Genomic DNA, 23,912 nt, shown 5'->3' on the forward strand with positions numbered 1-23,912 from the left:
GCACAAAGGAAGAGAAAGTAAAATTATTTACTTTCATGAGTCACAAATAACTTTAGTGCGTGTCCTTCTGGATGGCTGACGTGATGCATATACACTTGCCGTAAAAGTGGAATTCATTACATTTGTGGACAATAAGAAGCCCATTTTTGCACATGCCTTTATACCAATCTATTAAAGATTTAATGTGATAGGATAAGTATTTGCTGATGTATTTAAATATCCTTTGACACGAAAATCACATTATTTTGATGTGGCACAATTTGGTGGGAGGGCCAGAGACTGATGTTTTCATTATTTAGCCTTCCCTGGGCATTCACCGTGTGGAAGGGGGGAGGGGTATTTTCCTAGGTTAAGTGAAACCGATCTAGGATTAAAATTTTTACTGTAAATTAATCAGAAATTGATCTATACTAAAGAGGAAAACGCTGAACAGAACAAAATATAGTTATTTTTTGATTAGTTATGATCTGTCATCTTGTTACTCTATAAACAAATTAGTCATTGATGAAAAACATATTGAACAGTTCAAAAAGTCCTTCTAAAAGGTCAGAGTGTCTTGAGAAGAAGATGTTTTCCATCCTCTATAGGACACTGTGTTGTGAATGTCCCATATGGTGTGACATGTAATTTACCTCTGGTTGTGTTTTTAACTAGGTATTTTGCTTTCATCAATGTCACGTTATTTGGATGTTTTAGAGCAGTTATTCCCAATTTTTTCCAATATAAGGACCGGTTTTAATGTAAAAACTTTTGTTGGTAGGCTCTGACCAAAAGTTCCTAAAAACAGGGGTGCCTAGGTGGCTCAGATGGTTAAGCATCTGCCTTCAGCTCAGGTCATGGTCTCAGGGTCCTGAGATTGAGCCCCGCATTGGGCTCCCTGCTCAGTGGGAGTCTGCTTCTCCCTCTCCTGCCTCTCCCTCTGCTTGTGCTCTCTCTCTCTCTCCCTCTCAAATGAATAAATAAAATCTTAAAAAAAAAAGAGACTTAAAAAAATTCCTAAAAACAACAGGGTTCGTGGAATTTATGTTAATTAATTACAAGAGCATCTTCATACCCTTACCTAATAGTACACATATGTGTACAGTTTACTTGCTTTGTAGATGCTTGATGAGCGTGTGAATAAGCGGACCCCCTGAAATAGCTCCTGGAGGCACCTGCCCTAGAGGAAGATAGAGCCTACGTGTGAGTAACTCTAAGGTCTAAGGTCAGGAAAATAACAATTAGATCAGTCCTGAAGGGCAAGCGGAGTTCTCCCAACTCCAGGAACAAGGTGTAGGCGGAAGATCTGGGGGCCATTCTACAGCAGGTTAGGAGCACACATTTCATTCCACCTGCTCCCTACTGATGCTTCCGGAGGTCCCCACCCAACCTGGTTGTCATTATTTCAAAGGCAGGAATGTCATTGGAAGAGTAAATTGAGAAATACTTCAACAGACCTTATGGAGTATCTCCTAAAGCCCTTCTGATTAATTTCATATGGTCTGTTAGAGAGAGGGCTGGATATGTAGGCTAGGTGACTAGTTAGGTTCTAAACCCAGCCCAGCCTTGATTAGGGTTAAAGGAGAGATATTACATTGTATACCTCGGTCTCTCCACCTGTAAAATGGGCAGAGTCTCTTTACTTTATCATATTCTTAGGAGGGGACTTAATGATGCTTCCAGGCAGTGTTTTTCTTTCTTTTTAATCAGTAGAAGCCAACAGAAAAGCCTTTGTGAGGCTAGATGTTACTGTCCTTTCATATCAAGGATAAAGGACCATAAAACTAGGGAAGCTCTGAGTATCCCGAAAGCTTCTTCAAGACAGAGCAGCAGCCAGGGACCTGCCAGTGGAGTGAGACCTTCCTCAGAAACTTCCTGTCTCCATGCTCCCGAGGTTCCATTTTCTTCTCTTTAAAATGAGGGTGTTAGTGGCTTAGTAATTGTTCAGTAGTGACGCCTCTTAACACACTGTTCTTGGGCTCTGACAACAACGTCCTTGCACTGCTCCACCCCTCAGAAGCTGCCTCCTTTCTGATGTCACCATACGATCAGAAGGAAAATCATCCCGGTGTTTTTCTAGGAGTCAGGGCCAGGAGCAGGTACTCTCTTTCAGTTTTAGGTGCTGTCTGCATTTTCAAACAATGTCGAATGGAATCTTGATTTCAAGCCTGTGTAGCCTTTTCGAGTTGCTCCAGGGAATCTTCAAAAGAGGCTGTACAACCAGCCCATATCCGACTTGGGAAAGGGCAGGGCTGGGGAAGTGACTGCCCAGAAAAGACCGTGTGGGGTGGATTTTCTGCAGATAATAAAACTGGATTTTTACAAAGGCAGGAAGAATTACTTTCGTTAGGTGGACCTGAGGTGGCATGTGGCTAGAGTCTCCTGAATTCGGTGACTGGGTTGTGGCTGTCTGTATAATGGGACCAGCACCTCCCCTGCCTGGTGCCCCCAGCCGCGGTGAGGCTTCTCCAGGACACATCAGAGTGGGTGGTTACTCTGGATGAACAATGACCTCACAAAGGTTTCCAGGGGAAAAACCCTCCAAACATAATTTCCAGAATTCTGAAGCAATTTTACCATTCTGATTCTAAGAGAGCTTGGATTGGAAAGGGGACTGCCATCAGCACCTTCTCTTCTCTTTGTTTTACAGATGTTAGGAATGATCATTTAAAAAAAAATAGAAATGAGTTATAAATGATAACTTAAGGATTTTAGTTGAGTTTATTTTGAAGTAGTTCGCTTCAGGTTTCAATGACTTGGCAATACAGAAAGAATAGTAACTAAGCCTTTCGTAAGAGATGTTATTTGAGGAGGGGTTACAAATGAATAGTCAGCTTAGGAATGCAGAAGTGAAGTTTTCTCTGAACTTACCTGCCTTTTTGACCAGGAGGAGAGATGATTTTTTAGGCATAAGAGTTCACCAAGTAATGAGTGACAGTCTCTAAAGATACTTAACTCTGTGAACAGAGCATACGTACCTTTACTCAAAATGGATTGAGTTCTGAACCTGATGTTTTCAGGAGGCCTTTATTATCAGGTAGCTTGTAACGACACGTCATTAATCAAACCTGTTGTGTTTCCCACAGAATTTCATTAAAAAGGTTCCCATACCCCTTAGACGAGGGGGCAGTGAAACAGAAACTTGATAGAACTACTAGGGAGGGGGGAAAATAAAGCCACCGTGGCACCTGGGCCTCCTTTCACTTCCTTTCCTGATTCTGCCCCCTTTGAGATGTCTTCGAGAAGATGGAGGAAGCCACTTGGCGGCTGGGGTCATCACCCTGGATCACGCCCCTCCTCTGGATTTGGGGACGGGAGTGGCTCAGCACTGGGAGTGCCTTCCCCAGAGCCCGGTGCTGGCTCTTCACACTCAGCCCTGTCCCCCAGGGCTTTCTGGGCAGGCCTGGGACTTGGCAGGGGCAGGGTGGGACAGAGAAAGTGCCTTCCTCGGGGCCTTGCCTCTGCCGCCCTCTGGGCCACCAGGGAAGGGGCCGGCCTTGCCTTCTAGAATGGGGTGCAGGCAGGGGACAGTGAGTTGGAAACCAGAGCAGAGGGTGGAGGGGCTGCTGGCAGTTAACGTCCGCGTGTAGACCGAGCCACCCGGACTGTGGTGCAGACGTTCTTGCCTGGCTGTTGGCCTTTCCTCTTCACGTTTTGGCATTCAGTGATCACATTCGATACATTTATGGTTTGCAAATGTGAGTATGATGCGCTCGTACATTTTTTTGGGTGTTGACTAGGCAATAAAACCGAGAGGCCAAATGCTAAGAGAGTTGTTGTTTGACTGATTCATTGAAAACTAGCCTAACTGGCCAAACTGTGGGAGCCATTCGCCCAGACTCCTCCGGGTAATGATTTTTGCTCGGTCCGCTAAAAAACATTCCTCGCGAAGGTGCAGTGTCAGAGGAGCGAGAGGTTCGGTTCTGCTTTGGTGGGGTGCCTCTGAGATGCTGGGAGGAGAGGATGGGAGACGTGAGGCGCTCCTCTCCGCTGTCTGCCTGACTCCTCCTCTTCCTCTCGGGGCCCTGGAGCTGCAGCGTTAGCTTTTAGAGCACAGGGCCTGGTGCTACGCCCAGCAGTGGTATTTTCAGGCATTTCTCAGTAGTTTTTAGGATTATCAGTCATCACTTGCAGGGTTCCTTTTCATTTTCAAGGGCACCCAGTATAACCGTTTAGTTCCCTTTCAATAGCCCTCTTCACTCACTCAGGGCCCAGTCAGGAAGATTAATAATGTTCACTGATTTACTGTCGCTGCAAAAAAAGCATTAGTTAATTAGACTTTTACACCTCAGTCAGATGGCATTAGACACCCTTTGTGCACTTTAACTCAAGGATGTTAAAGACCTAAATCTCGGAGAAAAAAGAAAAGAAAGAAAAAGGACAGGCACTTTTCCAGTTTAAGCTGCATGTTGGTCCATGTTAATTAGGCATTTGTCCCTTAGTCTGGAGGTGATAGAAAATGCCAGTTACTGCGGTATTTAACCGACATCAAACTTCTGTCCAAATAATTCAGTTGGGCCCAGCCTTCTCTCCTAATTGGTGGGAAGGAAAACTCAGGCACACACCCAGAATAAGGAGGGAACTGTTACTTTAACATTTAAAAATCTCATTCTGGAGGATCTGAAGAACACTGGTGTGTTTTTTGTTGTCGATGTTCACTATGCAGTGGAGCTTTTTTAAAACACAGTGACAACAGAATCTCCTCTAACACTTCAGCTACCCCCAGATGATTAGCTTTTGTCAGTCTTCAGTAAGTGAAAGTTTGGTAACTGTTGTTCTCCAAGGTCAAAAAGTTATCCAGGGCCTTTATAGATTTATAGATCTGTTTGGCACCATTTTAAAAAAGACATTTAATGTTGTAGCACACGGTCAGATCTCTGTCAATCCTGGAAATTAATTAGTGGGTCAGAGTGCCAAGCAATATGCGTTTTAAAAAACCAGTATATGGAGGCATATTAAAAGAATGGTTTTGTAGGAATAATTAGATGAAATGTGCTCATTGAAAAGATTTTAAGCCACTTCTTCCTAGTTGCTGGAGAAGGTAATTCTCAGTGACAAGAGTTTGGTTTACCTTATTCATGAGCTATGTAAAACAATTCCAAAAATAATGAAAAGATTTTTTTCTGACTAGGGGTAGCCTTATTTGACATTAAACCCTCCTTGCTTTGTCTATGGTTTCTAGCCAAAAGTTCACACGTTGGAGAGCACTTCATTTTCAGTACTGAACTACTTTTCCGTGCACTGAATGAATGCAATATGTTAACACTCCTGTCCGGCCCAGAATTGCTCGCTGCCCCTTTGGCCTGCCTGCCTGGTACTGGCTGAAAAGGTACCATTGTTTGTTCTGCAAACACTGGGTGATGTTTGTTTCCAAGGTGACTGGTTCTATTGCTGCCCTTTAAGCAAGGGGGATGGGGGAGAGAGAAAGTTGGCTTTAAACACCTGAGAGCATCCTGTACAGTCTGTGTGTATGTGTGTAAGTTGAAATATTATTTTAACTGAGTTAATGGGAGAAAATAGGGATAATGTGGAAATGTGAGAAAAAGACAGATTATCAGTAAGTTAAAAAAGATGAGTGAGTTCTGATACTGAACTCTGTCCTTAGAGCGAATGTAATGGTAAGAAATGTTAGAACTAAAGGTCTGATCAGACGGAAATGAAAATGAACTGTTTTTACATTTGAGAAAGTAAAGAGTCAAGGGAAGAAAAAATATTTTAGATGATAACCGTGGAAATGTTAACTTTATGTTTGCATGAAATAGTTCTTTAGCTGTAATTGTAAACAGCTCTTCAGATGAATAAGAGTATAAGGAAAACTGGTTATTAACCAGGTAGCTAGGCCTTCAGAAATAAGTAAGAGAATAAGGTTGGTTTCAGTTTTAAGTTCTGTAAAAAAAAAAAAAAAGAAAGAAAGAAAAAAAAAGAAAAATGTTAAATAGTTGAAGTTCATTTGTGTCAAAAGTTTTCCAAGAAGGTAATAGATAGCATCTTTGGTGGTATATAATTGACTTATTCATCAGTGAGACATTTTTAGTTCAAATTAGAAGGAAAAGAAAATGATTCCTCCCGTTTTGGTCCCCCACCCCCTCTTTTTTTTGTTTTATTGTACATGGATGCTGTTAACAGAACTTTGCCTTTTCACTCCTATCGGGTTTAGTACAGTTCATGCGCAGGTTTCAGTAAACATTAACTACTTTTATCAGGACTTGCAGTGTGCTGAATGGTTAGCAAAGAGAGTGTACTGCAAGAGACAGATGAAAATGAGAGAGTCCAAGGTCACATGGTGGTTGAATTTTTAGAAATTATTGAGAATTTAGGGAGGAGACCTCCAGTTTCACATTTTAAATATCCTCTCGTTATTGTGGGCCTGAGACAAGGCTCCTTTGCCTCGCATTTCTGTGTACTAGGGTTAAAACAGATTTCTTCAGATGCTCGCCCTGAATGGCAGGCAAATGATTTTAAAACATGGTTTTTACTTTCATTAAAAAAAAAAAAAGAAAAAAAATCTCGGCTTGATTCAGAACTGCCTTCTAGGATGAGTGTTTCAAGGTCCCAGCAGTGAAGTACTCTAACATTTATCACGGTGATTCTTAAAGGTCTCTTTCGGTTTTATGGGGGGTTTCTTTTTTCCTTTCTCAAAGATAATTTGGGATTGATTGCCGTCAGATAGATAACCGGTTTCGTTCTCGGAGTTAGCACATTAAGTCATAAACCAAGTGCTATGATGAAATACTGGCAAATAGAGAATAAACCTACTCTTTTCATTAATCATGTAATATTATAGAACTTTTGCCTCCCCGCATCCTTTTCAAAAACAGGAACGTGACTTGTGCTTTTCTATAGGACATGCATGTTTTTAAAATTACTGACAGTAGAAATGATTGTCTTCCTTGCCCCTCAGTGCAGCATGGTTTTAAAATTACTGACAGTAGAAATGATTGTCTTCCTTGCCCCTCAGTGCAGCATGCATGGAAGCAGCCCAGTAAAGTTTGTCCCCGGGGCATCGTGTCCGGCTGCGTCGCCGCCGAGTCGTTTCTGCGTCCACCCGGACCGCGACGGCAGAGCCCCGGGCAGGGTAGGGCTGCGAGGAGAACACCCGAGCCGCCCGCCCCTCGGGCTCGGGTACCCCCCCCTCCCCCCGCCGGCCGCAGACTCGAGGCGGTGCGGCCGGGTGTCTGCTGCGCTCCTGCGGCGGCCGAGCGGGTGGGCGGCCGGGGAGGGGCCTGGGAGGACGCGCGGGCGGAAGGCGGCCTGGGCACGCCGCCCCTTTCCTCGGCGGACGAGCCTTTGTGCGCCGGGGAAGCCGTCTAAGCCGAGGGGTGTTCGCACGGCTGAAAGTGCGTCCGCCGTCGTCCCGGGGCACCCGCTCGTTCCCTTCCCAGCGGAGTGCGGCGACTGGGAAGCGGACGGGGGCCGGCGGGGGTGACCCGGCGGGGGCGCGGGTCCAGCCCGGGCCCTCTCGGGCAGCCCGCCCCACCTCGGCGCCCGCGCAGGGCGGCCCTGTGAGCGGGCCGCGCGGCCGTCAGTTAGGGCGGCGGGCGCCGATTGGCTGGTCGGCCGGCGGGGGCGGAGCTCGGCCCGGCCTTCCCGGTGGGCGGTGCCGGCGTCGCTTCCAAGAAGACCTTGACGCGTTCTCCTCGGCCCGCGACGGTCGGAGCAGCAATTTAATGAACAACCAGAGATCTTCAAAGAGCCGGTTTAGTAGTTGAGCTCGTTTTTGAAAAGTGAATACCTCTCAGGAAGAGATTAGAAAGTGTGCGCTCTGGGCGAAGTCCTCCCTCTCCTCTTTTTTTTCCTTTGGCTGATTTGAGACCATTTAGCCTGTGACCACTTGGAATTTTCAGAAGTTTTGCATAGGCGTGAGCTTGCCCACTTGCATTTTGTACTTGCTTTCCAGGACAAGCCCACGTTAACACATTTGGTATATCCGATGGCTCTTTTAAATGAAAGCAGCATGTAGCTAGAAAATTATCTGCAGACCTTTTTTTTTTTTCCTCAAAGAGGTTGGGTACAGACATTATAGGCAGCAGACCTGGAACTGGGAGAAGGAGCTTGTGGAGAAGAGAGGAGAGGCGAGAACGTTGGCCGAGCTTGGAAGCAGGACGGCTCCTGGTCCTTTCTATCCTTTTCCGCTTAATGTCCAGCAACTGTTGTCCCCAGTGTGATCTGCCTTCGGAGAATGGAGGCGGTTGGGCAAAATACAAGCAAACGGGACAAGTGGCTTCAGTACTGAGTTACTTCCCAGCAGTGCAGGAGTCAGACCTCCTGCACCTCTCCTGAGAGTGGGGTGCCCCTCTCTCCTTCTCCCTTCGTAATCAGCTTGTCGATAATAATGGGGCCTTTCAGCTGGGATGCAATTTCTTGATGTTCTGTACTTCAAGTGCATGACTGCTGGCGGCAACAGGTGGTTTGGAGACCATCAACCTTACTTCTGATGGCTGAAGGCGGCCTGCCACCGAGGTACCCTGAGTGTGCCCTGAGCTGGCACAGTGGGTGATGCACATGGCCCTGCCCGCTCCTCCGAGTCATGTGGCTGGGCAGAACCTGAAGTGGGCAGCTTGCTGTCCCAGGGGCACTGCTGCTCCCACGCTACGAGCAGCATGGAGTTCCTAGTGACTCACGTTGCTGTCTCGCCACTTGGTGACTTGTCTCGATTTTTGTGAGTCGCCCTTGGTGATCCCTCTTCACTGGGCTGCAGCATCTAACACAGGGATTCTTAAACTGCAGGGAAAACTTTTCCCTAACACATGCCAGGGCCCACTCCCGACAGGTCTGTAGTAAGGCTGGGGCTTGGCCTTTCGAAAATATTCCTGGGTGATTCTAATGAATTCCCCTAATAATTAGCATTCAAAACTGTATTTATAAACAGTCTACTTTTGTATTTATGGCCGATGAGACAACTGAATACACTTGAGCCACTGGGAATTTTTTTTAAAAAATAAAAATAGGAAATGATATATAAACCTTGAAATTTTCCTATCTGATGCTTGCTTGTTGCATCCCTGAGTTTCCTATTAAGGCAGGTATTGTGGTACCTGTGCTAGAAGCCTGATAGGCCGTCTGCACTGGCAGGTGTAAATGCTCCTAATTAATTTTTTAAGAACTTGGCACTCTGACAATTATCAGGGATGCTGAGTAGTTGGTACCAGATGTTTCTTTTGTTAAGGCCACGAAGAGGTAATGTCACAGGTAATAGGCTATGGACCTTTAATCCCTGGGTCTGAGGCTATGGATTTTGGCCATGCTGAATATTTTCTTTAAGAAGGGTGGGGGAGGATATACGGTCTGGTTTCTACTGGTCCCCCCCCCCATGCCCCCACAGCTCTGGCAGATTATCTTATGTAGAGGTGTTTACTCAATTATCATTAGGCCCAGCTCTTTTTAGAAGAGAGTAAATGGTACTTGGGGCCTTTTTATCTAGACCCTCTTGCTCACCATTTTGCCACAGCTGAAGGGACAGCCTGTGCCTCTAACTGAATTCAATCCTCCTTCAGTCTTTTAACTGCGGAACAAGAGGAAAGTCGGCCGCTCATCATTTCGTGTGCAGACTTCACAGCCTCTGAGCGGCCTCTGCTTACGCAGTTCATGAATGCACCATTTGTTGTTTCGAGCACAACTGTTAGATACAACTGGCCTTGCAGCCCACTCTGCCCGGGATGAGAGTGTATCACTGCAGCCGTCCCCCCCCCCTTCTCTTTCCTCTTTTTTTTTTTTTTTTTTGTTTCTGCATAAGCCGGATTTTTGCTTTAAATATCACCATTTTGTCCACAGTACTGTTTCTTTGACCCAACTTATATTTTTCAAAAGTTTCAGAAATAAGGTTTAATTTGCTCAGACTGTTAGTGTAGGGGTGCTGAATAAGTATAAGTGTTTTACTTTATTAAAGGAGGAGGTTATTTTTGTGGCTTGGTTTTGCATACATGCTTTTTAAAAAATAATCTCAAAGAACATGTCACTTTGAAATTTGGTTTTAAATTGCATTGAAGTTAGAAAGTTTAGGTTTTTCCTAGGTCATTATAGTTCCTTCTTTTTAAGCTTTATACACAATCCCTTTGTCATCAGGTATTGTCTTCAGTTGAGAATTTAAGAGAAGCCGTTAAAACCAAACTCTGCAGTGTGGTTTTTAGGAGTATTGGAATATCATCATTACAAGTAATTATTATTCTTTTCTCCTCTTGAAACCAGGCCCCATCCAAAAATGATACTATTAGTGTTAAAATTTTCATTCTTGTTTTGTTTCTCTCACATATAGATTCCTTGGCCCTGTAATTATATATGGGTTATACTGCATGTTTACATAGGTTGGCGTTATGCCTTTTTAATATTTTGTTGAATTGTATTTTAGTTAGAAGTGTGTACTGACATATTTTTTTGCTATCCTTTATATATTGAACAACTGGGCCAAATTGTTACTTCTGACTGATGTTAGGCCCTCCTCTGGCTCAGGAGACAAATTTCTGTTAAAACAGCAAACATCCTACAGCAACCAGCTCTACAAGCCTCTGTGTCCTCGAGCTTCCAGAAATGAAAGTCGTTTGCTGAAAATGAAGAAGCTTTCTGTAGTTGAAATTTAAAGTAGATGTTGAGGTTTCAAGGAATAGATTTAGTTGTCTTTTGAAGAAGTTGGGGAGGCCCAGGATTGTGTTTGTGTTTTTGTTAAAATTGAGACCTACAAACATGTTAAAGGGAAACAGTGTCATCTTTAGTGAGATGCATGCGTTCCTTTTCATCTCACTAGTTGGAGGGGGAAGCTCTATCTCTTTGTGAAGATTAAGTCCACCACCTCAAGAGTCCTTCTGGTCTCTTGATGTGAAGACTAAGCAGTGACAAGTTCTAGGGAAAGTGACCCTGGGGTTTACTGCTTCCAAGAGCCATCCTCTCAGCCCTGAGTCTGCTCCTAATATTTAGAGCACCTCCCATATGCTGTCCTGCAATTTTCAGGCTTGGGTTTGATCTGCACCTTTAAGCTGGGTAAACTCTCATTGGACTTTTCTCCCTGTACCACAGTTTCTTGACTGCTTCTCTCCTGTGATTAATATGTGTATTGCTTAAAATGGCATTCGAAACATCACCAGGTATTTTCACCAGGTAGAAACTGCTTTTCCTGTGTCAAAACAACCAGTGTGGCTTAGTTGATGCTTCTGTTGCTAAGCAGGTAAATTTCTGGTCTGCGGGCTGTCGGTTAACTCTGTAAATGCCAAATGTCAAGCAGAAAACAAGAAGAGGGAAAACCGAAGAGGTGATGATGCTTCCTTTTTACATAAGGCTTTGCTCAGGTGCGTGACATCTGGGCCTAGCTCACCCCAGCCTCCACCTTACGGGTTGTCAAGGATCCAGACTCGACTTTTGTGTTTTTGAGGGGAGGAGGACCAGGGTAGGAGGTGGAGAGGGCTGGAAAGTTAGTAGTATCCAGGGAGATGACAGCCCAAGGAGCTGGTAGTGAAGGTGTCTCAACGTATGACAAAAATTATGGGCTTCAGTCCCGTCAGTAATGGCTTTAGCCTTTTTCTTTGGGACTTTTCTCTGCATGTCTGCCTTAAATTGCAGTATGGCTGTGGGGAAAAGAGGAAAGAAAGGGGTTGCTGTTTGCATCCATTTGCCAGAAAGGAGTTAACAGAACATACCGCAGAACAGGTTGGGCAAGACTGTTAAAGCCAGTGATGAAGCCTTCCTCCCTCTCTCTCCCTCCCTCTCTCTCTCTCCCCCTCCCTCCCTCCTTCCTTCCTTCTCCCTCTCCCTCTTGTTCCAACCCTGTTCTCCCTTTCCTCTCCCAGGACTTTAAAACATCTTCAGATTATCCCCTACTCCCCCCCCCCCCGCCCCTCCCCACGTCAGTGTCTGGCTTTCCCTCTCCAGGGCAGAACATTTGATGTGATGAAAATACTTTGTGGAGATGAGGAGCCTGTGGGAGAGGCCTCAGCCATGCCAGCTGTTTCTTGAGAAATCGATGGTGCGCTTGTCTGTGCCCTTCGCCATGTAACATAGGCCCCATTCAGCAGAGACATTCTTCTGTGTGCATTTATGCCTCTGTGGGACTGCGGGGTGGGCGGCCTGTGGGGGGCGAGGGGGGCTGGGGGGGGAAATGAGGTCGGAATGGAGATGTGGGAGATGTGGAGGGCAGTGAGGGAGGGTCCCTGTGCTCTGAGTGCCAGGAAGTCATGAGACATTGCATCTGGAAGCTCTGAAGTTTGCTTGGACTTAGGGGACAGTTCGCTTGTGGCCATAAATGCAGAGAAGCCAAGCTCTTGCCAGGCCAGTTCTGGTCTGATATAAGTTCTGCGTGGTGTTTGTATCTAATCCCTCCGTAAACATACCATATATAGTCATGCTTGAGCTCGCTATAACACACATCACAGGGGAACCTCTCCTAATGCACAGATCCTCGGGCACTTAGAAGCAGGCTCAGGCTATTTCTGGTGTGCGGTGGCTTTTTTTTTTCCCCCTTTTTGGAGGGATAAGGAGGGGGCTTTTTTTTCCCTTCTTCACACTGTTTGAAACATGTTTCTGATCCTTGTGTGTTTGGCACCCTGAACACTGAAGAAACTGTACCATCACACGAGGGGGAACGGAATTCACTTCGTACATCTGTTTTAGCATAAAAACCTGGCTTTTCTTAGTATCTTTAACGCCACACACGGTTTGTGTTTTATGGGCCCCCGTCTTCAGCGGTTTGTTTTTGGAGCATCTTGTAACAGGGTGAGGGGCGCTCTCCCCTGTAACGTGTTGCTCGGAGGCCTGGGAGAAGGTGCTCTGGAGCCCTCCTGTTTCCTGTCGGGATCCTCCCTGCGCTGTTCTCCTGTGTTCCTTCCACCTTCCGATCGCCAGGGCAGAGCACGCAGCTCTCTGCAGAACTCAGGGCCGCCGTTTGCCACTTGGCAGGGCTGGGTCTGTGGAGCAGGGGACACAGGAGCTGGGAAGAAGAAAGAAATGCAGTGCGGTTGTTCCTCCCCCCCCCCCCCCTTGGAATACCTAGGACACAGCCCTTCGGCTTGTTGAAGTGAGCACTGGGAGGCATTTGTGGTTCAGATAAGAGACCTCTTCCTTTTCCTCCTCTTTTCCTTTCCTTCCTATCCCCCTCCCTCCAAAGGGTATTGCTTTTCTTCTCTGGTCACGTGTATAGATAACCCTTGAAAGAAAGGTGTTTTGCGGCGCTGGGATATTTGGGTATTCTGTGTAAAGAGACAAGATGGGCATTTTCTTTGCCTGGTGTCCTGTCATTGGCCTCATCACAGTGAATTATATCTGACTGTGTGACAGTTAATGGTACCATCCTTCCCGTTTCTTAAGCTGATAAGCCCCTTTCTGTCTGTCTCCATCAGGCCTCTTTGTTTGAGGAGTTCCTAATGCGGTAGAGGAACACAGTGACAGTTTTCTTGTTTACTGAAGTCTAAAGCACCTTCATTATGCTCTTTATCATATCTTTTTTTAGAACTTGATTCCTTTAGCATCTGCAATTGAATTGTTCCAAGTAGGACAAGTGACTGATAAATTAAAACTTCCTTAAAAATATCAGTGAGACCAGAAAAAATTTAAAAAAAATTTTTTAAGGCTATGTGTATTTACTTTAAACTATTAACAGTGCTTGGTAGATAATGTTCAGAGTAAGACATAGGGTCTGCCAGAGTACCAGTTGCCCATAGGGAAAGAGCAGTTGATTAGCTAGCTAGTATTCAGTCAACTTAAAAGTAATATATCATTTATGTGGAGGCCGCTTCTTTGGCATTCTTAAGTCCAGAATATTCAGCATGTGAGTGAGGGAGAAGGGGGGGGTGTGTTTGGGGTGGGGGACGGGGTATGCAAAATAAAACTTTCAAAGGCCATGCAGGTGTAGGAAGTCTTGGTGCTAACAGCCTATCCTTGAATCATGATGGTCCCCTGGGCCTGTACCTTAGCATTATTTATTTCTAATGTAAATACGGCCCTGACCACCTTGTCTCCCATTTTCTTCCATTTTCAAGTCAACAACAAATTAGAGGCCAAAGTTGGTGCTTGGGGGTGGAGAAAAGCCATCAGAAAGACACATTGACAGCAACAAGAAAGCATGTCAGCAAATGAGCAGAAGAATTGAAACAGCATGGCTGGTTACCCCTGGGGTAAACTGGGCATCGCTAACAGAGGAGATTCCTCTGTGTTATTTCTTACAACTGCGTGTGCATCCACAGTGATCTCAATAAAAATTTCAGTTAAGAAAAAAGCATGGCTGACTGAGGCCATGTGGTACAGGGGCAGAACTGAAATAGGGGGGATGTTACGCTAGTTTCCGAAGGCACCTTGTGTAATGGTTGTTCACTGTAATGATCCTGAGTCATCGCCCAAAAAAGTAATATTAATCATAACGTTGATTCACCATGCTCTGCTTAAGGAGATGGGGAAGTTTGAAAGGTACTTCAGAGTGATTTATACCCAGGAGTTTTATATGGAAAATTAATTTCTGAATACTTCCCCCTACAACTCCCCTCAGTGATGTGCACCTGCTTTATGAGTTAACATGAAGTGTTAGGATAAACCTTCTAGTATATTCATGAATATGCTTAAATAATACTTATTTTGCGCAAATGTGGGGGAGGGGAGCAGCACAATGCGTTAGCAGAATCAGATGATGTCCAAATACCATTACCAGGTTGTTCACCTGTATTCTTAATGTGGAGCAGTGTCTGCATGGCTCTTTTGGCCAGGAGGAACAATTCTAATTTGAAAAACTAAATGCTCGCTTGCCAGCAATTATTCCCTTTTAGGTTATTTGTTAAGTTCCTTCCTCTCCATAGCGCCATTTTGCAGATGGAAACTGCTGTGGCACTCCACGGAGATACACCAAAAATCTCTCTTGGTATCGTTAAGAATCTGGAGGACATTTTCATGGAAATCCCAGGATTGGAAAGCCCCCAGGGCAGCTAATACCTAGTAATGGTGCTCACGCATTTTGATTTTTTTATCTGCATGTGGCGTGTTGCTGGGACCTGAGTTTTAATAATCATACTCCTAAGTGCATTTAAATTAGCTTCTAATAGTAGTAGATTTCTTTAGGTCTTTTGTGCATTTTGATGTGTGGTAATGCACTTAACCTGAGTAAGATTGGTATAACCTTTTCTGCTTCTGAATCAAATAGGCTTCGTGAGTTTTGTTTTGCTAAGAGAAATTACTCCCTTTGAAAATGTAATTAGTTTTGTAATTTGGTCTTCTGCGTATCCATGGAAACTCTAGCTCCTGATAGCCACGCTGAAGGTGGAAAGTATTCTTTTATGGGTAGACGTTTGTGACTCTGTCAGGAAAGGGAAATACATGTGTGTGAACTTCATATAATAAGAATTAGTTCTCTGGATGTGAGACGCTCACAGCAGATGGAAAAGTAATAAAAAGCATTACTTCCCAGGAAGCAAGGAGCAGGTCTTTGTGCTGACTTTTTGGGGTGGAGACAGAGCAGGAGGGGTGTGGCACAGGGTGGAAGGGCTTGTGTCTTGTTCTGTGTGATCGAATCTGTGAAGTGACCCGTAGCTCCCTGCGAGGCTTAATTGGGGATGATGTGCTCACAGCATCCTCTGAGTGGGCGGGCCTCAAGGACAACTGTTGAGAGGTTGGGATGGTGGAGCTGGAGGTGCTGGGGAGGGAAACATCCAGGCCTAGATTTGAACAGCTGCTGGCTGCCCTGGAGATCAGCCTCCATGAATCACAGGCTCACAGGACTCATATGTGGGTCTGGAGGCTGAACATGAAGAAGGAAGCGGGCAGCTTTCAGTTAATACTCTGATGCCCCCAGAACACTTTAAAGGCCTAACAGAAATTTGGGCAGTTACTAGCATCTCAGTCCATAACGCTCATTGTCCGTTTGAAAGCATTTCCTCTTCACATAATCCTAATCCTTTATTTAAAGTAAATGCTGGGGCGGGGGGGGGGGGGTCTGCTTTAAAAGTTGACTAAAATAACTTTTGTTGGACATCAAGTATTTATAAGGGGAGGGGGTGTGGTGAGACCCAAAGAGAAGAATTTGATCAGTTGATTTAAAGTTGTTGGAGGATTGAAATGTGACTTGATTGCTGGTCTTATCCAGGATTTCGAGATTTCAAGGAAAAATGGACAATGCCTGCTTTTATCCGAGGGATTTGAGCAGTCATATGATCAGCAGACCAGCCCCCGGGAGCAGCAAGCAGCAGTCTCCTTACGGAGGCGAGGAGTCTGGAGAGAGGGAACTTCGGGGTGCAGGGGCAGTGCTGGTTTGGGAGTCCTTTAGCCAAGATTGGGTTGGGTCATGGCCTGGGTGCGCATGAAAGTTCCACATTGCAGAGACTTGCATTTGTATAGCCCAAGTTTTCTTGGGGTGCCCATTGGAGAGGCAGCAGCAGTGAGAGCAGAGGGGGGCAGCTTTGCTGGTGAGAACACTGCAATTCTCTGAGTGTAGAAGGTGGCCGCCAGGCTGGGGCAGCAGGATGGGTGGTGGAGAACCATCTTGTTAAGCAAATAACAGTCACACTCACATTGTCCTCATGCAGCCATGAACCTCTCTGGGCAGAAGTAAATGGAAAGGGGCTTCTGGTTATATGAAGCATAATGTTTATAAAAACCCCAGGAATTGACTTAGAGCTTGATTCTCTCAGCTTGAACCTGACTATGGAAGAAAGAAACTGAGCAAGTTAGACTCTAAAAATCGCATGAGATCGCTTTTATATGGCTTTCATTTTCTAAATGTGGATGTTCCTATTATGTTTCTCTCATAGATGCGCACACAGTAACTCATCTCACATCCAGCGTCATAAAATGAACTTGCTAAATTAATAGGGGTTTCCAGGGGTCTTCCAGGAGAGTACTTGCAAGATGTGATGCTGAGTTCCTTTAGCTCTGTGATTATTAATAAATCCACCTATCGTTGAACTCCACGTTATTCCTGTTCTCTCTGATGTCCTAACAGAGTATCCTGCGGTGTTGGCTCCTTAATGAAAAGTGAAGAAGTAACCCTATTTTAGGGTCTATGTGATACTTTATCGGTTTCTCTAATGTCTTAAAGGTAATGTGTTGTACGATATTTTTTTTAAAAGAGATGTTTAAGTTTTCAGGTTTTCATTTTTTAAAATGACTTTTTCATATCTCCTAAAAGAACTGAAAAAAGAAAGAAAAATTCATTCACCAAGAAAACCCCACCAGTTTGCTGAATAGCTTTGAGTGTTGGGGCCTTTTTAAATTATTTTCAACTCTGATTTTACAGCTGAGTTATAATATGTGACCAAATGCATTACATGAGTGTTTACCTCCTTTTTTTTTTTTCTCTCTCCCGTTTTGGCCACATGAAGGTACCTAAAGAGATGGAATGTGCCACACCCCAAGAATGAGGCACTCTAGGGGCCTCAGAACTTGAGAAGGCCAGAAGCAGCAGCTTAGCCTCGCCTGTGCTAAGTGGGGAGCAGAGAGCCACTGAGCTCCTTCGAGAAGAGTTTTAAAATGTGTGTGTGTGTGTGTGTGTGTGTGTGTACACCCAGAGGGGTGGTTCTCCTGCCCTCTGTAGAAAGAGGGAGAATTCTAGCCAGAAGTCTCCCCACCATTGAGATCCATTGTAGATCCCACCCAGCTGAACTTGTCCTCACAGAGGACCCTCCAGAGAAGTGCTGTTTTTTTGCTCTTTAGACCAGGAAGGGCTTATATGATGGTGTTACCTGTTTTTAAATTCTCTCTCCCCAATTTTTTTTTTTCTTTAAACCTGTGTATTTCTCTCTCTTGTTGAGTTCTAGATTACGCTTTGTTTCGGCTGTGTGTGCATCTGGCATTTTTAGGAGATGAGAATTTTTATGGTGTTCGGTTCCACACCGTCCAAAAGGTTGTATGTTGCGGGCATTATCAGCCTGTTGAATCACACATTTTCCTAGGTTGACTAGAAATCATCTTTTAAGAGTCGTTTTGTGGTTAAATGGTGATGGTTTTACTTAAAGAGCTCGCCTTATTTCATTTGGGCAAAATACATTATCAGTTCACACATGATTTAATAAATAAAATTGGAACCCTTTCTTCTTGGCCAGCCTTTTAGAATCAGAGGATTCCAGGAGTGTAAGTGTGTGCGTTTTTGTTTCATGGGGCTCTTGATCTGAAGCCTTCGGGGTATTTACTGTCCACGTTTTTGGTACTTCTTATCATAGTTAGCTTTCTAAATTGTTGGCAACTGTTAGATAATCATGTTGCGATGAAGAATTTTAAAATTTGGTGAGGTTAAAAACAAAACAAAACTCCCCTATTTCGATGGATTGTAGTGAATGACAATAGGGTAGAAATCCTAGCTAACTGACTTGATTATAAAAGACCTCACATCCGTGTTTGACAGGTTGTCCTTAATAAGACTGATGGGGAGGTTCTTTCCATAACCACTTGTCTTAGGTTAGGCTCAGCTGTGCTGAAGCATGAAACGAACTTGAAAATCTCAGGGGCTCAACCCGGGCGCCGTCATTTCTTATTCATGTGAGATTGGTGCAGGCCTAGCAGCTCGGTCGTGTGGCTCCCTTTGGGGCAGTGGCCCAGGGATCCAGGCCACGCTCATCTTCTCGCTGCGCTGCCGTCACCCATCCTTCCCGGTGGCCCCAGGAAGGCAGGAGCTTGCAGGTCACATGGCATGCTAAAGAGCTTCAGCCTGGAGCCCATCGGCCAGAACTTGTCATGGGGTTGGCCACATGCCCTGCAGAGGTATAGGGGTGCCGGGCAGCATGGAAGAGCACACGGCTGTTCTCTGAGCGGGATGCTTTGCCACAGGCGTCTTCGCTACTCCCCTTTGCTTACTGGGTACATAATAAACTAGGTAAGGCTTAGGCCCCGAAACGTGGCATGGAAGGCGTTAACTGTGCCAGTGAGTGGTGGCTCTCCAGGCGTGATCCCCAGGCCAGCAGCATCAGCATCACCTGGGAACTTGTTCAAAAGGCAGATTCTTGGGCCCCACCCCAGACCTCGCGAATCAGGAATTCTGGAGAGGATCCCCAGACCTCAGTGACAGTGAGCTCTGTAGGTTCATGGGCAAGTGTGAGGACCATTGCCCTGGATGAGTGGCATGTCTTTGGAACCCGTTGAACTGATAATTAGTGAATCAACCCCGACGTGCCGATCCGCCCTTGCTAGTGTGTTTGTGCAGCAGACGTATGTTCAGGGCTGAGCACCTATATGATAATAGCAAGCACTTGGAGAGTTGGCAGTGGACGCCCCAGACTGTGTGAAAGCACTTAGCAGATCTAACTCAGACATTCCTCACAACAGCCATCAGACGAGGAGACTGAGGCAGAGGGACGTGCCGTAGCCGTCTCGGGGCAGTGTCACAAGGTCAAGCCACATACCACGGCGGGCAAGCGGAAGAGGTGGGATTTGAACCCAGGAAATGTGGCTGGTGAGTCCACTCCTTAACTGCTGTGCCGTTCTGCCTGCCGATCTCCGGGTGGTAGCCCAGGCGGCCCTGCGGTGGCTCTTCTCTTTTTCTTGGAGACAGTCTGTCAGAATTAGCAGGAAGTGTGGCGTGTCGGTGGCAGTTCCCATTACCAGCGTGAAGCCCCCTCACCGGCAGCTTCGGTCGTTGGTGGTTTACGCATGTGGCAGGCTGCCCGCCGCGTGGACCAGCGCTGGAGATGCATGGCTGGGCAGCAGGTGCCCAACCGTGTAAAACTGAACGGTGACAGGACGGGGTTGTTGGGGCTGGAGCCCAGTGGCTGCCGAGAAGCATCTTCTCAGAGGGAGGTAGCCTGGCCCCACCACAAGCACATTTTCTCCAGCTAACCCTTGCATAAGCTTCGGGCGTAGGAGAGATTCTTCTCAGGCCCTTTCCCATCCTCATCTCTCCCTGAGGTGCTCCTCTGAGGCTTCACTCCACAAGGTGGTCTGAAGAGCTTTCTGTTCAGTGTTCATGATCAGGACTTGAATTATAATAGAGGGAAGCGTGTTTTTCCTTCCCAAGAAAACCGATGAAAGGATTCCCCTCCTTCCACCTGGAATATTCAGGAAGATTTAGATGGATCAAATCTTTCCAATTTTGAACTGATGGAAAAGGCTTTTCCAAATGTCACCGAGAGCTGCTTCGCAAGCGGTGCTGTTCCCTTGCATCCTTTAAAAGTTGTTAATGATTAACTGTCTTTTCCCTCTCCCAGGTGGGTCTGTTGTTTGTCTCGTTGAGGTGTACTTTGCTGGCCCCTGCACTTCTTGCCTTCTTTGTCTCCTGTGCTCAGCAGGCTAGAACCGAGCAGACTCCTTGGCAGCCCTGCCCAGGCCGGCACCAGCTTTGACTCTAGGTAGAGGATAAAGATAGCATCACCCCTTTCGGTTTTCGTGTTGGCTGGGAACAGCTGCTACGCTTTGTATAGCTCTGAACATAACATTTCATTCCAGAATTGCTGAAATTTTTAGTTTCCTGCAAGCCAGGGCTTAACCACGGGGTTTTTCACATTCAGGCTTAAGAGTCTAGAATCTTCCTTTAAGAAACAGTTGCTTGTCTAGGAGTTTGGTAATGTAGAGAACAGAGATTGGGGGGGAGGGCTGTTTTGCCTACATTGTTTTATTAAAGATCCCGTTCCTTCCTTCCCTCTCTCTCACTTCGGATGGTTTAATTTGCTTAGGTACTCTAACAGAGGTGTGGATAATTGAAGTAAATCTTGAGTCAGATCTAAACAAAAGAAGAAAGAAGTGACCTAAAAAGAGCAACTGAACTCAGCTAATTGAATCACAGGGTCTGCGTGCATTTGCCCAGACCAGCTTACCCTGGGAGAAGGACGGCGGACCCCTGTGCTGGTGGAGGGCTGTGTCCTTCATAATCCGCTCCTGTGGGTCCCTTGCGATTTCCCGGCTGCATTCCGCACTGAGGCGCATCTGGGTTAGAAGTTCAGCCTGGGGGGCGGAAAACCCCATGAAAGCCATTTTGGGTTGGGCGTTTGGAAAATATTCTCTCTCCCCTCGACCTGGTGCCCTTGGTGTTTGTAGGTAGGATCCCACTTGTTTACTGTCCAGGAGAGCAGCTGTGTGTGTGAATTGGGCATCTGTTGGGAGAACCCTGACAGGCTCGCCTCAAATAGCTGGAATAAAAGATGCCACCGTTTGAAATAACATGGTTTTCCTTCCTGCTCTTCAGCCAGCTGTCCACAGTGGGGAACAGGATGCCAGACTCACCCTGAGTGGGAGCCCAGTCTTACTCCAGAGCACCTCCAGATCACGATCACGTGGTTGTAAATACCTAAGCTAACAGAGAGCCACCCCCCCCCCTTCAGCGTCATTGTCCCTGGCTGTCCCTGTGCTGGGCTGGCCGCTGGGGAGGCCTTTATTTATCTCTGCCACTGTGCTCCCTCCCACCAGCTCCCTGGGGCCCTTTGCTCCTTAAACCATCAATTCCCCTTTTCTCTTCCTCCTCACAGCATATGACCCCCTGCCTGTTTTCTTGAGATTACTAATCAGTAAAATATCTGAGTGCCTACTGTGTGCTCCAGATTAAGTTCATGCAGCTGTGAGCTTCCTTGAGCACCCCCTCAGATGGTTCCTTTCTGTGTTTTTCATCTTCCCAGGCTCGGAAGGGTCCTGTGGCTGCATTGCTGCTGCTTTCACATTGATTTGGACACCACACCCTGCTCCTTCCTGGGGACCTCATTCCTGCCAGCCCTTTTTCCTGTCTCTGTGGCGTAACCCTGGACCCTCTTTGCTCTGACTCCGGGCTCACCCAGCGCAGGCCCTGCCTCTCTGCGGAGGGGTGGCTCCCATGTGCACCCATAAGCTCCCATTCTCACCTCTGTGCTAATCCCGTAGTACCCAGACCTGCCCTTCTGATTCCTGCCATTTCTTCACTTAGCCTGACTGCCTTCACCCCCCAAACCTTCTTCCCAGTCATCATCCCAGGGCGGCAGGAAATCTAGCCCATGGCTCTTGCCACATACCCCCTGACCCCCTCTGCTCCTCCGTTGTGTACCCAGCCTGCCTACATCTCTCCGCGTTTCATTTGTTCCAGTTTCTAGTCAGGCCTCCCTCCCCTGCAGTCCCGTTCCATGTTCGAACAGGTTCTCTGAAAACTGACATCATCTTCTCTGCCTACACCGAGCCCGCAGCCCCGCTGCCCCAGCTCCCCGCACCTCACCCCCACACACCCTCTGTCAGCCGGACTTGGCTCCGGGGCTTCTCGGGGTCCGTTCTGCATCTGGGCTCCTTGCAGCCTCGCTTCTCCCTCTCACACCCCTGTGCTCACGTACGCCAGTGTTTCCCCTGGACTTAAAGTTAGTATGACATAGACGGCACTTAATTTTCTTACCTTCTCATCGCTGCTGCTTTCTCTCACCCAGGTGGTGAGTTTCTAGAACACCCCCAACCACGCCAAGTCTAGTGGTAGAGCCTGGTTACCAGTTGAGGTAACCAATAAGTGCATTTTTATCATCACGCAGCATTTGAGGGCCTCGGCGGGGGGGGGCGGATATTGTTCCCTCCAAATCAGTTGAAAGCTGATGGCAGCTCCCATTGGTTAATTTTTTCAGACAAGTTTGTTTCGTTTCCTTTTAACCTCTGACAGCTTGAAGACCAGAAAAAAAAAAAATTCACCTTCAAAGGCTACAGAGGAAACAAGGACCAAGCCAGCCCCCTTCGCCCCATACCGTTTCGTCCGTCTCTTTTCCCACTCCCCTGGTTATGACTCTTGAATTTTATAGTTGATATAATCCTCCCGTTTACAGCCACTTTATTTTATTTATGCATTGCAATTTAAGTAAGGACTATTTGGTGCATAGAAGGACTCAGTTTCAATTCTTCGCTTCTATTTAAAAGGCTCAGTAATGCCATTACTTTTTGTTAATTGCAACACAAACATCCTCCTGGAGACCACCCTCTATTCTGGGACCTCTTTGAGAGTCCCAGGAATTGCTAGTGTTTGGGCCACATTTACACCTCTCCGTGGATCTTACAGAAAACCTCCTCGGTGCCTTTGATGGCCTAGAGGGGGTGGTAACAGGCACTCAGAAAGTTTAACAGAATAGTCAGCATCAGGGAACTAACTTGGTTCCAGCAGCCGGCTCTTCCTGGAGTAATTGGGGCAACAGAACAAAAACGTAAATGCAGTGACAGAAATGGGGATTCCCATGATCTCTCCCCAACCCTCTTTTTGTAGGGTGAATTCTGTTCTAAAATTGTAACTGTTTGTAGTAGGCATGGGGAGATCGTTTGGGGGATTGATTTCACTCACTTTTATTAAGTCACTACCATGTATTACCTGACTGACCTCATCTCCACAAGAAAAAGGAACATTTGAAAATCGGATCAAATTTATGGACTCTTCCCCCAACAATGAATACCACAGATTTTATGTACAGTTTCAAGGATATGAATCTTTTTAAATTTTTTATTTAAATTCAATTTAATTAACATGTACTGTATTATTAGTTTCAGAGGGAGGATTCAGTGATTAATCGGGCGTATGACACCCAGTGCTCATTCCATCACGTGTCCTTCAAGGGTATGAATCTTGTACTTGTCTGTAGAATGGGGCTTATCAGTCTGAGCATCTCACCCCTTCATCAGCCCATGCTTGCTTAGAGTGAACTGAACAGACGCCTCCTATGTGCCAGGCCCTGGGCTATGACTAAAGATACATAAATTGGGGGAGGGAGGCAGGGGAACAGTTTCATATTTAAGAGGGAATGCTGTCTATTTTCTTTTTTTGTATATTAAAAAAATTAATTAGAAAAATCAAGTTTATAATGATACTAAATTATATGTTTCTCTTTAAAAAATCACCATATTCCCATGAGCCATATCTCATTTCTGGTTGCATCTTCCAGACTTTGTCCATAAATACATGATCATACTGCAGAATGCTCAAAGGTACTGACTTGCTTTTTAAACTTGATCTGATTTTGTAACATTTTCCCATGTTTGTACACATTGACCTTCATGTTGGAGGTGGGACCAGGTCTGAGCAGGTTTGGGGTAGATGGGGCAGGGTGGTGATGACTCACTGCGAAGAACTC

At 46.0% G+C, this 23,912-nt stretch overlaps 1 protein-coding gene and 1 long non-coding RNA gene across 2 annotated transcripts in view; one reads left to right on the forward strand and one right to left on the reverse strand.

The window, feature by feature from the left end:
• The window catches only part of RREB1 (ras responsive element binding protein 1), a 125,246-nt gene that overhangs the window by 20,291 nt on the left and 81,043 nt on the right, over positions 1–23,912 (forward strand).
• On the reverse strand, positions 12,552–22,347 carry LOC123801495 (uncharacterized). The gene is made up of 3 exons (XR_006782253.2): positions 22,208–22,347; positions 20,679–20,805; positions 12,552–12,889 (listed from the first exon to the last, which is right to left on the reverse strand). It is a non-coding gene; the product is annotated as an uncharacterized LOC123801495 (long non-coding RNA).

The sequence above is a fragment of the Ursus americanus genome, chromosome 32 (genome assembly GCF_024610735.1).
Source record: "Ursus americanus isolate L20-20 chromosome 32, mUrsAme1.1.p, whole genome shotgun sequence".
In the NCBI taxonomy this organism is placed as follows: Eukaryota; Metazoa; Chordata; class Mammalia; order Carnivora; family Ursidae; genus Ursus; species Ursus americanus.